This window comes from Pleurodeles waltl, chromosome 2_1 (assembly GCF_031143425.1).
Source record: "Pleurodeles waltl isolate 20211129_DDA chromosome 2_1, aPleWal1.hap1.20221129, whole genome shotgun sequence".
Taxonomy (NCBI): domain Eukaryota; kingdom Metazoa; phylum Chordata; class Amphibia; order Caudata; family Salamandridae; genus Pleurodeles; species Pleurodeles waltl.
The window spans coordinates 890718887-890735560 of record NC_090438.1 but is presented as its reverse complement, the minus strand read 5'-3'; the positions used below and the strand labels follow the sequence as shown (position 1 = coordinate 890735560).

The window sequence follows — 16674 nt, the reverse complement described above, 5'->3', positions numbered from 1 at the left end:
TGTTTTTACTCAAGCAAGGAAATAACAGAGATAGCACTGAATTAGAAACACAGATCACAAACTACAAACCAGGACAAAGAACTACTGAGGAAAAAAATAAATAGTGCTAAACTTATGTTTGAAGAACAAGGGTGATGTCTTTATACACCTAGGGCCAGATGTAGCAAACTGTTTGCGCCTCGCAAACAGCGAAAAACGCTGTTTGCGAGGCGCAAAAGCCTCTTTGCTATGCAGAAATGCAGGATCCGACTTGCAAAATGCATTTCTGACTCGCAAATAGGAAGGGGTGTTCCCTTCCTATTTGCGACTCGCAATGCTCGGTCGCAAATGAAATCGCAGTTACCATCCACTTGAAGTGGATGGTAACCCAGTCGCAAACGGGAAGGGGTCCCCATGGGACCCCTTCCCCTTTGTGAATGGAAATAAAAATAATTTTTCAGAGCAGGTAGTGGTCCTATGGACCACTGCCTGCTCTGAAAAATACTGAATCAAAAGGTTTCGTTTTTTTTTCTAAGTGCAGCTCGTTTTCCTTTAAGGAAAACGGGCTGCAGATAGAAAAAAAATCTGCTTTATTAAAAAGCAGGCACGGACATAGTGGTCTGCTGTCTCCAGCAGGCCACCATCCCCGTGAGTGCCCATACTCGCAATGGGGTCGCAAACTGCGACCCACCTCATTAATATTAATGAGGTGGGTCTTTGCGACCCCATTGCGAGTTGCAGAAGGTGTCTGTGACACCTTTCTGCATACCAAATTGCGACTTGCAATTTGCGAGTCGCACGGACTCGCAAATTGCAAGTCGCAATTTCCTACCTACCTACATCTGGCCCCTATTCACCTACCACAGTCATTCATATGCATTACTTGTATTATAAACCGATAATATACATTATATTCTTTAACACGTATAGGTAAAACAGTTAGGTAAATATTTGTACTGAGTGTGATGCATATTAATGTTTATTAAAAATAACTTGCTATGTAGTTGTGTTTTTTCCACAATCTATATGCTTGTTTCTACCCCCACTGTTCGAGGATGAGTATCTATACACACTACATTTAAAGTGTAAAAGTATAGAAGCTTAGAACAGTGAAGTAAGGGAATACAACATCAGTAAATAATATATATATTTGCTATACAATGATATATATTTCTTGTATTTTATTATTTCCAATAGCATTTATTATCACAGATTATGAACCTTTAATAGAAAAATGTACAATATAAAACTTTAACTTCTATTTATATTTCTTCTCTTTCTACACAGATCAAAGGATATCTTTCTTGCAGTAATGTAGGGAACTGATTAAATCTTTCTTCATTCATACACCATCCATGCATATACTTTACACACATAGTTAATTAAGATAAAACAACAATACACAATAATGAAAACAGACCCTCGCATACACATATGCATACACCAAAATACCCAGAAACACATGAATGCGTACTATACCACGCCCCAATACGTACTCATGCATACACTAAAACACCAAGATGCAGACTAATACATAGACTAACTCGCCCAGAAACAGACTCATTCACACACTGAGACACCCAAACACACATTGATAGATACACTAACACACCAAGGGATACAATGATGCATACACCAACACAGCCAAGTGCACACTTATACATACACTACCACAGCCAGGCAAACAATGATGCATACACTGACACATCCAGGCAGACACTGATGCATACACTGACACACCCAGGCACACAGTGATGCATACACTGACACACTCAGACACACTGATGGATACACTGACACACCCAGGCAAACACTGTTGCGTACAATAACACAGCCAGGCACACACTAATGCATACACTGAAACATCCTGACAAACACGGATGTGTACTCTGACACACCCAGGAACACACTGATGCATACTCCGACGCACCCTTGAACATACTGATGCATACACTAACACAGGCAGGCGCACACTTATACATACACTACCACAGCCAGGCAAGCAATGATGCATTCACTAATACACCGAGGCAAACAGTGATACATACATGACACTCCCAGGCTGACACTGATGCATACACTGACACACCGAGGAACAATATCATTGATACAGTGAGACACACAGGAAGACACTGACGTATACATGTTCACTTCCAGGCAAACACTGATGCATCCACTGATACACTCAGGCACACACAGATGCATACAATGAGACACTCAGGATCACAGTGACACATGCACTGACACACTCAGACACACTAATGCATACACTCATATACTGATGCTAACAATAACACACCCAGGCACACACTGATGTATACTCTAACACACCAAGGCACATACTGATATATACACAGACACACTCAGGCACACACTGAACCATACACTAACACAGACACTGATACATAAACTGACCCAGCCAGGCACACACTCATCTATACACTAACACAGCGAGGTGCACACTAATACATTCACTACCAAAGCCAGACAGACACTGATGCATATTCTAATACACCCAGACGCACACTGATGCAAACACTGACGGACCGAGGCAGGCACTGATGCATACACTGACAACCAAGGCAAACACTTGTGCATTTGCTGATACACCGGGAATGCACAGATATATACAACAATACACCCAGGCACACACTGATGCATACACTGACATACCCAGGCACACCCTAATGCATGCACTGACATACCCAAGCACACAGTGACACATACACTGACACACTCAGACACACTGATGCATACTCTGGCACACTCCGGCACACACTGACACATACACTGACACACCTAGGCACACACGGATCCATACTCTGACACACCCAGAGACACACTGACATATATGCTGAGAAACCCAGACAAACACTGATAAATACACTGAGATACTCAGGACAACACTTAGGTACGTGCTGATATACCTAGGCACACACTAATATATATCCTAACACACCCAGGGACTCACTCATGCATACACTGGAATATGCAGGGACATACTAATCCAGATACTGACACACCCAGATACACACTGATGCATACACTGACATACCCAGGCAAAAAGTAATGTGTACACTAACACATCCAGGCACACACTTACCCATGCACTAACACACCTAGGCACACCTTGACATATATTCTGAGATACCTAAACAAACAATGATGCATACAATGACATACCCAGGCAAACACTGATGCATACACTAACATAGCCAGGTACATACTCATACACACACTCAAACACCCAAGCACACACTGGTATGTACACTAACACACACAGGCAGACACTAATGCATACACTGACATATCCAGGCCCACACCAGTATATTCCCTGACATACCCAGGAATTCACTTGTGTATACAAATATGCATGTAGGCACGTACTAATTCAGACACTGGCACACTCATATAGACACTAATACATACACTGAGACACGCAGACAAACACTGATGCATACACTAACATAGCCAGATGCATACTCGTCCACACACACATACACCAAAGCACACATTAACATACAGACTAACACACCCAGAAAAACAATGATGCATACACTGACATACCCATGCAAAGAGTGATGTATGCGCTAACACACCGAGACACAAACTTATCTATACACTGACACACCCAAGCACACACTGGTATATGCCCTGACATACAGAGGGACTCACTCATGTACACACTGAAACATGTAGGCATATACTAATCCATACACCGGCACAGCCAGGTACACAGTAATACATACACTAACACACTCAGACACACAATTATGCATACAGTAACACACAGAAATAAACTGTAGTACATTCTGTCAGATATCATAACAATAAATAATACAGACACAGCTCTTTTTTGAATAAATGAAATGGTTCAAGAACCTTTAAAAAAAAAAAGTTTTTACAACAATTTTTGGGTTGTTTTTTGTTTTTTTTCAGAACAACTGGCTGTAAAACGAAACAGCCAACAACATACAAAGACGCAACATGGTTCAGTTTCTAAAAATAAAAGACATTATTTTACAATTGTCAGGCAAAAAACTAGCAACGGTGGTTGAAAAGAGCATTGAAGAACTCTGCAAAAGATGACTCCTTTGCAGAAAGGAGGATGTGGCAAGTAGCACAGTAAGTGACTGTGGCTCCTAGTTCTTGGGATACTGATGGACAGTGATGTTCACTGTCCTTCTGCAGCAGTTGAGGATGAGTTACCTTCTTCAGCATCCCTGTCTCTTATCATCCTCTTTTAAATTCTTTTGTGGATAGTACAAAGGTGCTTCAACATTGAGCTGGTTCTGTGCGAGTATTTCTTGGTGGTGTCTCTAAATAGTTGTTTGCCACAGATGGTACATGTGAAAAATTTTGCAGAGACTCTTTTTCTTCAGCAGAAATAGCGAAGTATACCCACACTTCATATTGTTTCTTCTGAGGTGATCTGCTCTCATCCTCTTCCATGCTGGATTTTTCTTCATGATGTGGTTCAGAAGATCCACTAGCATTTTTCAGAAAGTTGAAAACTTCCAAAACATCCAAAGCAAAGACAGAGAGTAGATGTCACTACTGCCTGCACTGAGTTCAAATTAGAAAAGTGTGGGGTGTGGTTACAACTGTTATAGTGTGTGCTCCAAATGCAGCCAATGAAATGGGAAGGTTTGATAATGACATTGGGCGGATCTGCAATTCAGTTTGTGCCAAAACTGCATAATTCCTCACAATCAAAGTGCTTAAATGTTTTTTCAAAGGGCTGTTTGTTTCTGTGAACAACTGGTAGCATCTGAAATATTTTGAGAGGCCAGAATGGCAAAAATATTTAAAATAAGTATCTCATTCTGTTCAATACATTAGTGTTTAATGGGATACTTGAATAATTGCATGATGAGTTATGCACCAGACCAACTTATCACTAAGTGTGGCAGAAGAGCAAGCTGAGGTTAACTTAGTATCTTGATGCAAATAAAACCAAAGCGCCCAGAGCCATGGGTGGATCCCACTCTTAACTGTAGGATCAGCAATACCGCCTTCTACAAAGTAGTTTTCAGGAAAACTATCACAGGTTGGATCTGAATGCTCCGGTGTAATGCCATCATAAAGTGTCTAAAAGAACACAAGGAAAATAGCAACGTCATGCCCATCAACACCAACAAAAAGATTAACCTTCAAGCTCAGGTGTTTATAACATCAAGAAATCATATTTTGAAAAGATTACTTAATAAATAAAAACTAAAGGCCCTGATTCATGCTTAAGTGGCACAACATGGTGCTGCCCCAAAAATACCAGTGCCACGCTGCACCACTTTTGAATCCCAGAGGTGCGCCGCATTTAGAGGAATACGTGCACCCCTGCATTTCCCCCTACACTGGCACTGAATAAAGCTGCCTAGCACCAACCCAGGCATCTTTGTACCATAGTGCAAGGGTGTCTACATTGAGGGGATAGATTGTTATGAGTTGTCATAAACCTGAGGCAGCGCCAAAAACTGACTGGCAGAACAAGAAGGAATGTTCTTATTCTTCCTAGTTTTTTGCTTTTTCTATCTGTTCTGTGTTAGAAATGGGGTCTTTTGGTTGGCAGTTAGGTTACCCCCTGTCCAAGCAAGGACCCTCACTCTAGTCAGGGTAAGTCACACACAATCCAAATTATCCTGTGCCAACTCTCTGGTAGCTTGGCAGTGAGCAGTCTTAGAAGGTAATGTGTAAAGTATTTGTGCAATACATTATGCAATAACACAGCATAGCAGCATAAAAATATACCACACAGTGTTTAAAAAATATATAATATTGATGTGATAAGATGCAGGTCAAAACGCTTAAAATGGAATAAGTTTATGTGGAGATATCACTGTACAAGTGATATAAAGTGTGTTTAGTCTTTTAAAATTAATAAGTGTATCTTTCATGCACAAAGTGCCTGGTTTGTATTCAAAATCTCCGCAAAGAACCGCAGAGGAGGAGATGCGTGGAAAAGAAGGAGGTGTGCGTCGATTTATCGGGTCGCACACAGTGCAGGGATGGCAGTGCGTCAATTTCATTCATGGATCCTCTTCGGGTTGTGAGGTTTTCGGATGCCCCGGGGACGATGCGTTGATTTCCGGGGCTGACAGGACGAAGTCATAGGGGCTGTGTCGATCCGGTGGGCGTTGCATGAAAATTTCTACCGCACGGCAGGTGCTGCGTTGATTCCTCTCTGGAAGTCGGGCAGCGTTGTTCTAGCTCGGCTTTGTGTCGATCCAGTGGGTCGTGAGTTGAATTTCCAGTTGCTATACTGGCGCTGCGTCGATCTTCTCGTTGCAAAGTCGGGCTGCATCGCTCCGGTTCGGCGTGCAGTTATTTTTTCACTGCAGTGCAGGCTGTGCGTCATTTCTGGCAGGCTGTGTGTTGATTTTTACCGCACAAGGAGTCCTTCTTGTAGAGATGAAGTCTTTTTGGTCCTGAGACTTCAGGGAACAGGAGGCAAGCTCAATCCAAGCCCTTGGAGAGCACTTCTCAGCACAGCCAGAGAGCAGCAAGGCTGCAGTGCAACAGCAAGGCAGCAGTCCTTCACAGAAAGCAGTAAGTTGAGTCCTTTGGGCAGCCAGGCAGTTCTTCTGGGCAGGTTGCAGATTCTGGTTCAGGTTCTCTTCTCGGGGAAGTGTCTGAGTTGGTAGGGGCAGAGGCCCTGTTTAAATACCCAAATGTGCCTTTGAAGTGGGGGAGAGTGGCTTAGAAGTGCACAAGGTCCCCTTTCAGTTCAATCCTCTCTGCCAAGGTCCCAGTAGGGGGGGTGGCAGTCCCTTGTGTGAGGGCAGGCTACTGCCCTTTGACATGTACCTGTCAGGCTCTCCACCCTCCCAGCCCAAGAAGACCCATTCAAAATGCAGATGTATGCAAGTGAGGCTGAGTATCCTGTGTTTGGGGTGTGTCTGGGTGAATGCACAAGGGAGCTGTCAACTGAACCCAGCCAGACATGGATTGTAAGGCTCAAAAGGATTTGGGGGAGGAGAAATGCTCACTTTCTAAAAGTGGTATTTCTAAAATAGTAATATTAAATCTAACTTCACCAGTCAGCAGGATTTTGTATCATCATTCTGGCCATACTAAATATGACCTTTCTACTCCTTTCAGATCAGCAGCTACCACTCAAACAGTATATGAGGGTAGCCCCAATGTTAGCCTATGAAAGGCCTCACTGCAGTGTAAAAACAAATTTAGGGGTTTTACACTAACAGGACCTGTAAACTACACAGGTACATGTCCTGCCTTTTGCCTAGACAGCACCCTGTCCTATGGGTTACCTAGGGCATATCTTAGGGGTGATTTATATGTAGAAAAAGGGGAGTTTTAGGCTTGGCAAGTACTTTTAAATGCCAAGTCAAATTTGGTAGTGAAACTGCACACACAGGCCTTGCAATGGCAGGCCTGAGACAAAGTTAAGGAGTTACTTAAGTGGGTAGCACAATCAGTGCTGCAGGCCCACTAGTAGCAATTAATCTACAGGCCCTGGGCATTTAGTGCACTTTACTAGGGACTTATAAGTCAATTAAATAATCCAATTGGGTATGAACCAATGGTATCCTGTTTAAAGCGAGAGAATATGCCATCTAGCACTGGTTAGCAGTGGTAAAGTGTGCAGAGTCTTAAAACCAGCAGAAACAGTATCTAAACAGTGGAGGGAGGCAGCCAAAAAGTTAGGGGTGACCACCCTAAGGCTGTCAGTTATAACATGCTGCATTCTGCAGCTCACATAGAAGGAGCAAAATGCCATGGACGGTTGTTTACGTGCAGGAAGGTGTCCCTTCTTGCACATAATCAATCTATAATGGCGATTTGGCACTTCTATGGGTACTGCAAAATGCAGCACACATAGAAGTACCAAAGCATCATTTTGAATGATGGTATACGTATGTGCAGGAAGGTGCATCCGCCATGTTGGACCGCTAGGCCATCCGCTTTCATTTTGAGGATTTTTAAGCATAAACGCAGACGGAAACCTTTTGCTTTCCTTTCTGTATTTGTTTGTAAAAACAAGAAATGATACAACATTTGACTTTAGATCAGCCCCCAGCTGTAAGTCTTGCTGGCTAATGGCTTTGTATACTGATGGCATAGATTGTGTAAAAGCAAAAGTAGATTCCCTTGCATGTGGCCTGGCTCTACACTTAGTGGAAGCTTCTCTAAATTTATTTTTTTACCCAATATAGCAACACAGTTCATTTCTAGTGAAGATTACACATGATGCAGTTGTATGTTTGTGAATAAGGTTGCATTCAGGACTATTTGTTTAAAACAATCTAAATTTCTGGATTGTAACAGTTTGTCATTCCGCTTGGTAACTGATTGCAGGAGTGTGTGTAATCTTTTAAACTGCAATTTCAACCTAGAAAAATAAACCTTTTGCAAGTCCTAAACCTCCCTCTTTTAGAACATATAAGTCACCTCTAGGGTAAGCCCTAAACAGCCCATAAGGCAAGGTGCAGTTTATTTAAAACATTGGGCATGTATTTTTAAGTCTTACATGTCCTTGTAGTGAAAAACACCTACATTTGTTTTTTACTACTACGAGGCCTCCCTCTCCCAAAGACATTACCTCTTTTAAATAGTGATTAGTTTTGATTGGGTGTATGTAGGAAAGTCATGCTTGGTGTCTGAAGAATTGTAATTTAAAACCCTCTTTAATGGTAAAGTCAGATTTCAAGTCACAATTCTAAAAATGTCACTTTTAGAATGTTCAAAAACAACAAGCCATCCCAATCTATAGTTTTTTGCCCACCATGCTACCTCAGTTTGGACTCAGCCATATGCAAATCAGTCATGAACCAGGTCCGCATGGAAACAGTCCAGGCCAAACTACCAGGCCCTCCCTGAACCAGAACACAAGCAACCGAAGACCGAGTCACCTATGTTCGAGCTCATCAGCCAGGTAGAGCTTGGATCAAGAGCACTGTGAGCCTGGTACCTACGTCTGGGCATTCCTGGTGCATGTAGGACTTGAAATGCTAAAATAACAAGGTAGTGGATGGAATGCTTGAATTATTCTCAGCCATCGGTAGATGCTAGGGCTGTATCCCAATGCATAATTTTTTGCCTACCATGCCACATCAGTTGGAATGCAGCCATATGCAAATCAGTCTTTTAGAAAGTTGGCATTTTTTTTCCTCTAACCATTTGGTGTCTGCAGCCTGTTTCCTGGGTCACATGACTTTACACATTGTCTTCAAGTTGACCCGGACTGCTTTTGTGCCAAGGAGAGTTAAACAGCAGTTAATTTAGTGACTCTTGTGGTTCACCATGACAAGGATTATGGCTGTTGTTTGAGAAGGGCTTACACCCTCCTCAACCAACTGCCCAATTTCTCACACCATCCATGGCGGGTCTGGTGCAGGGCACAGCTGGACTTCAAGCCATGTTGTTAACCCCTCCTGCTGTGCACAGATGAAAGTTGTGCATAGCTTAAAATTGGCTACATATGATCAACAAACCACAGAAAATCATACAAAAAAATTAAGGCTAAAGTGATATAATAGTTAGTTATGGAAAAAAAGACGTTAACTTGTGGTAAAACAAAAAACGAATCAGAAATTCCCTGAAAAAAAATAAAAAGTTAAACTGATGTTAAGCCCTTGACTTTATAGTTAGCTATGTAGAAAACCCCTTACCTTTCATGGAAGCAACTTACAAGTTCATGGAAAAATACAAAAGTTAAACTTCCACCCAAACTTCGCATCCCCAAGGTACTGGAGTAACATGCAAGCTTCCACGAGGAAGGTTGCCAACACTGTGGAATGATGGGGGTTGAAGTTTGGTGGTGGCTGCCGTGGGAGTACTGTGGCACCTGAAGAAAATGTGAATTGGTTGTCACTGGGTGGGGGGGGTTCAGGACCTGGCCTGGTTAAACTCCTGCTGCACATGACAGGAGACTGTGTGCTCTGGGGTTTGGCTGTTTGCAGGGGGTTTGTGCGAAAGGCCTGGCCGGAGACAAGGTGCAGCAGCCAAGCATCCACTTCACATGAACAAAGGCCGTGTAAAGCAGGGGCATTGGCTGTAGGTTTCTAGGGAGGGCTGGGTATATGCTCAAGTTTGAATATGATCAAAGTCTCACAAATTCAATTAAAAAAACAATGGTTGAAGTAAGGTTATAGATTGGTATTGAAGTGAGTTAAACTGTAATGTTTAAAAAACAAAAACTACTGAACTAAATATAACTGATGATATTACTGACGCATTGATGGTATCACATCATTCAGTCATTGACACAGCATGCTAAAGGGTTTGTGGACTTGAGCTAATTCCAAACACTACACCTATGGCCAATTTTCTGTTTACCTTAATTGGATTACGTTCTTAAAGACTTCACAGGATCTGCAATTTTAAGTCAAGAAGTTCACAGAAATGTATTTACCAATTAAAAGACACTTTGTTGTATGCCTTATAGGCATAATAGCATACAGCCTTGGAGACATGGTTACAATGCCTGTGTGAGATAAACTGCATCTAAGTGGGACACTCCTATGCTCTACATTATTCAACAATCAGCAATGCCTCAAATTCTTCGGTGTAGTTCCAGAAATAAACATCCACACCTTACAAATGTCCTCATTACATGGACTTTGTTTATAACACTGTATTATAGTTATTTAAAATGAGCACTTGCCCAGAAATCCATGGAGTATAATGAATTGTCAATAGAAGCTTTGACTTTTCTCACTTATTTTTTGGAACAGACTTTGACTTCAAGTCATAACCTACTTTTCAACTTACCTCCGCAGTTCTCATTAGATGTGATCTGACTTTGTAGTGTTAAACATGGATTAAAGAACCCAAAACATTGAAGATGTATTATAAATGCACCATATAATTTTCATCATGAACAATGACAATTGCCTCCAGTCCTTACACTATTTCCGTGCTATGGATCAACACTTCTGCACTCAAAAACCCTATGCCGTAAGTGATTATGGTCTTATCATTAATGTCATCGGGGATGTCATCAATGAAGTTATTTGAGATATCAGTGATGTAATTAATAAAGTTGTTTAATGTGTCATGAATGATGGAATATGTGAGATCATAAGCAGTGCATGGCAAGGCTTTAATTATAGCTAGCTCAGAAATATGTTTTTTAAATGTAAGATGTTAGTTTTCATCTTGTTATCTAATTTTGCACCATGGTGCCTGCATTGGTGCTTGGTAGCCAAGAGTGTGCCAGTGCTGGAAAATGACAGAAATGTGCAGTATAAGGTTAAATATCCCCAAAGTAATTTTCCTCTTTCTAAGTGTGCTGCATGATGCAGCACACATAGAAAGAGGAAAAAAGAGGAGAAATAAAAATATTTTTTTTTGTTATGCCTCACGTGGGACGCGTAGCAGTTTTAGCACATTACAAGCTCTACCACTTACTGTAAACCTGGGAATGCATCAAAATCTATGGGTGTTGTGTGGAAACACCCACACACCATCCATGGAACACTTCCCTGGGGCAGAGTAATGCAATGCAGCGATTTGAGTAGAATTACATTACTCTAGATTTATCAAGCCATTCAGGGCCATGAAAGGTGGCCTTCAGTGGTATGATAGATCACATTTTAAGGGTTGCATTACCTTTGCACCCCATTATGTGGTGCAAAAGCAATGCACCCTTTCATAAATATGGCCCTACGTTTGCAATTGTCTTTGTACTGGGAACCAAGTACCCCATCATAGGACTTGACTCTCTTAGGGCCAGATGTATGACATTTTCTTTTGCAACTCACAATTTGAGAATTAATATTCATTAGGTAGGTCGCAATTTGTGACCCCATTGGCAATGGGTACACTCACAGGGATGGTGGCCTGCTGGGGTCAGCAGATCACCATGTCTGTGACTGGTTTTAAATAAAGCATTTTTTTTTTTAATGCAGCCTCAAAGGAAAACGGGATGCATGACAAAAAAGACCTCAAAGTTCCCTTTTCTTTTTTTCAGAGTAGTCAATGGTCCATAGGACCACTGCCTGCTCTGAAAAAACGTTGGCACCCCCATTCACAAAGGGGAAGGGGTCCCTTTGGGACCCTTTCCAGTTTGCGAATGGGTTACCACTAACTAGAAGCTGGTGGTAAATGTGATTGTTTTGCAACCGCATACACAGTCACAAAACAATCTTACAAAACACTATGACTCGCTATTTGGAAGGGATGCCCTCGGCACGCCCCCTCCAAATAGCTACTTGCAAACCTATTTTGCAATTCAGTAAATAGTTACTGAATCACAATATAGGGTTTGTACATACCAAAATGATTTTTCTTGTTGCAAATATCCTGATTCTGTCAATCGGGCTGTTTGCTACAAGAAAAAAAGCTATGTACATCTGATCCTACGAGCAGTGAAGAAGAGCAGTCCAGGGCTTACCAGGGGAGGGGGTAGAGCTAGTAAGCTCCATCTGATGCTATGCAACAACAATATGCAATAAATTATTGTCCTGTTAGCGCCTTTTATTTCGTCAAAATACATTTATTACACACACTACAAAAAATTAAGCATGAGTTTAAATACCTTTGGAGACATTTTCTGAATTACATTTATTGCTAGTGGGTCATGACCACCATAATCACAATACCCCTACCTATACCAGATACAACTTCACAATATGAGGGGGTGTCATTTTAAATAAAGTTGACCTGTTATACTTTGTCCAGGGTCACCACATTAGTGTTTAAGGCAAGTCTATTGGCTTTGACATGGGGTCATCACACGACTATAACAGTGAGCACATGTTAAGATACTGCCATTGAAACCAATTAAATCAATAGTCCAATGTAAGTGCATTAATTATTAATGCAACCATTGTAATGGTCACCAACAACCATTGTCAGTAGAGTATTCTAAATAAACCATTTTGAAAAAACCTTCAGAAAGATGGGTTCGAGTATTTCCTTTATTTTCTCCAGACCACATAAATTGCTGTCATAGGACCTACCAGAATAAGTCCCTGCACTCCAAAGCTGTAAAGCAATAGTTGCAGCCCAGTTATTACTTTGAAATAATGATCACCATTCCTGGGGGTTGTGACATCAAGGGCTCAGCAACTTCTGGTATTTTTGTAAACAACCCTTGGGGGGGCTGCTGCTACTTCTGCAGCTCCTGCTACAGCTCTTTGGCAATTTGCTGGTGGTGCGCCTACCCCTCCCTGTGGCTCCATAAGGAAGAAATCAGGCTACTGTAAAGACCTCCCAGGGCAGTAAAGGTATGGGGCACTCCAGCAATCTGGAGCAGTGAGTATTTTGGCAGTAACTGACTCACTGCTTTGTTCTATGCAGACTTGGACCACAAGTTGTCCATTTAGATTTTGGAATCCCGGTCCCACCCGGGGCACCCAGATGCTAGTTTTTATGGTGGGGCAGCGACCCAGTGACACCTCTGGCTTCCTGCAGGAGCCAACCTATCCGTTGTGCTTCCATTATCAGTGCTTCCAACGGACAGAAGTAGAATGCCATATTCCTATCACTGTGCAGACTGCAGGTGAGAGGATTCAGAGCAGGGTGTGTCCAAACCCCAAGGTACAGGCAGAGAGGGATGGGGAGCACCCCCCAGGCTCACATGATCCTTCTGTGTCCCATGGACGAGGTCTAGGGAGTTGCTACAGCTGAACTGGTGCCCCAGGGAGATGGGGGCTCCTAGTTGAAGAAATCAAAATGGAAAGGGTGCCACACATGCTCACTCTCTACAAGGGGACAAATAAGAAGAAAAATCTGACCTGTCCCACCCCACGCATAATTCCTTAACACGCATAGGGGGCCCAGGCACTCCATTTTCTTCTGGCCCAAAAGGTTAGATCTCTAAACTTTCATATCTCAGGCCCTGCTGGGCCAATATTCATGCTTCTTCCTGGAGAACATTAAATGGGCCTCTTAGTCGCTAAAGGTGGGCACTTTGGAAGGGGGAGGTTTTAGAGGCCCCCTGCACCAGTTTCTCTCCTGACTTGCTGGTGGGGTCATCACGTGTAGCCACTCCACCACAAGCCAGGTGATCAACCACTTGCATGCTCTACCAGGCCCCAGAGCCTCCTGGCTGTTTTGCAGGGCACTTAACATGTCAGTGGAGATCAGATATTCACTGGTCTTCAGAAGGCATAAGGGGGCCAGGGCTACAGGCCCTGGATAGACCCTTCTAGTCCAGTGGGTCAACAAGAGACAAAGGGGGTCATTCTGACCCCGGCGGGCGGCGGTCGCCGCCCGCCTGGAGGGAACTGCCATATGGCCGCCCCGCGGTCAAAAGACCGCTGGGGCCATTCTAACTTTCCCACTGGGCCGGCGGGAAAGGAGCCTGCAACTCAGAAGCCAGCTCCGTATGGAGCCGGCGGTGTTGCAGGTGTGCGACGGGTGCAGTTGCACCCGTCACGCTTTTCACTGTCTGCTAAGCAGACAGTGAAAAGCTTAATGGGGCCCTGTTAGGGGGCCCCTGCACTGCCCATGCCAGTGACATGGGCAGTGCAGGGGCCCCAGGACACCCGTTCCCGCCCTCCTGTTCCTGGCGGTGAAAAGCGCCAGAAACAGGCTGGCGGGAAGAGGGTCAGAATCCCCATGGCGGCGCTGCTTGCAGCGCCGCCATGGAGGATTCTCCCAGCCGGGGTTAATCCGGCGGGAAACCGCCGGACCCGGCTGGGCGACCGCGGCTGTACCGCCGCAGTCGGAATGACGAATGAAGCACCGCCAGCCTGTTGGCGGTGCTTCCGTCATTAGACCGCCAGGGTTGGAATGAGGGCCAAAGTCCTTAGAAGGGCATCAGGAGGCTTCTCCTTCCAGCTGTCCATGATTCTGGTGTTGTCACTGTCTAGGTCTAGAATCTTACAGTCACTGAATCCCTTGTGCATGGGTGTATCATTGTGGATTCCATGTTCTAGATGCCAGGCACCCCTGGCCAATCCTAGGATGCCACACCATCCTACCACCCAGTTCCAAACCAGGCACAATGATCTGGGACAATTCAATACGGCAGACCCCTTATTCCCATATACACATCTCCTGTGCCCACCCAAATCTGTTGCCCCCATCCTTGTCACTCTTAAACCAGTTCTGAGGCAGCTTCTCCCTCCCACTTGGCTTGTCGCCAGCCTGACTGTAAAGTCAATAAAGGGGGCAGGCCCAGATGTTAGCTTCATCTGTCTGTGAAAGGAAAGGTCTTTTTCAATACAATCATGTTAGCTACATCTGCCTGTGACAGGAAAGGTCTTTTTTAAGACAATCATTAAGTTGCTGGGCACAACACCAAGGCCATCCTGTCAAGGAGGGAAGCTCCCTCCCCATACCTAGGGCCTTTGTGCACTATTTGGGAGCAATACACATCTTACTACAGGGGAGCCATCAGTTCTCAGGGGACAGTTGGAAAGCACAGAAAGGCCTTATAGGTTTTTGGAAAGAAAATGATTTTTTTTTTTAAATTACCAGTTGCTTAATTCATTAGAAAAAATTTATTTCACCTTCAAAATGGATTTTGGATAACTAAAAAAAAATGAGTCCTTAAATTCCTCTAGCTGATACCAATCTGAATTTAGCATTTATCAAATGTAATAATGTAACCCTATATTTCCGTATGAAATTAGTGAGCCTTGCTACAGTGGGAATAGCGTTTGGGATATTTCACTGTAAGCACATGTTCAATATTAACTTTTATATGCACTATTGAAGATCATGCACCCGAGCTTTATGGGCAATAAGACATACTTAAAGGTCACTTGTAGATAATTAAATTTAAGGTCTGTGCCTGTCAAAATGTGTTATTTTTGCAGGTCAAATTTACAGTTTAGAACTGCACATACATATTACATGTGTTCATCTACGAGGCATGTGCAGGCATGTTCACGTGTAACTATCCCAATACCCCTAATTCTATTTGCATCGCAGTGGCCTTAGCATAAAAGGCAGACACTGGCAGTAAACACGCTCAGTCCAATTATCATGCCATTAACATGAGTTAGGCTTACCCACAGTAAAAGTCCAAAATATAGGTGATCAAAAGCAAAAAAATACAGATGGACTAAATACATAAACCCATTTTGCTACACTACATAGAAATATTCCGCTGAAAACTCAGTTAAAGTGCTGCTATTTTCGCAAATTAAAAACAAAAAACATTGACATTTGCAAGTTATGGTGATGGCCATAATCAAAACCTCCTCGGCGACCAAAAGAAAAGGTCTAGATTTGCCCCTTAATTGATGTAATTATGAAAGATGCAAATCACTGTACAGATGAGATTAGATATCACATTACCCTTACCACCTTGACAGAGATGATGATGAATTCAATATATATAGTTGACTTGATTATGCGTTGTGGTATAATTATATTTCATGTGTAAGTGTGATTATTTATTAATACGAATACTAAGAGTTTATTAGTATTACATGTGGTGTGAAAGTTATGGGAATATGGCTGTTATTCCAGTGTGATTCTGGGACAAAGGCAAAGCATGGGCCTGGGCAGGACCAGAGACTGGGAATTGACCCAGGCTGTAAAGCAAAAGTATAAGCAATTCATGCTCTACTTAAAAGGGAGTGAGGTGATTCAAACCGTACCATTTTAACACATAAAGAATGCAAACTTGTTGCTGTAGACAGGTCAGTTCAGATCAGCACACAGCTGGGGCGCACTTATACACACATGAATGCATAAGACACGCAGAGTTATTTTAAGCGGAGGAGCCCGCCAGCCACAGGGTTTGTAATTCTGTACCCTGAGCGCAGATACTAG

The 16674-nt window shown here is 43.0% G+C and overlaps 1 protein-coding gene across 1 annotated transcript in view; it reads right to left on the bottom strand.

Moving 5' to 3' along the window:
* LOC138269580 (cytidine monophosphate-N-acetylneuraminic acid hydroxylase-like) overlaps positions 1-16674 on the bottom strand; it is a 680173-nt gene that overhangs the window by 311509 nt on the left and 351990 nt on the right. The gene's annotated exons all lie outside the window — the stretch shown is intronic.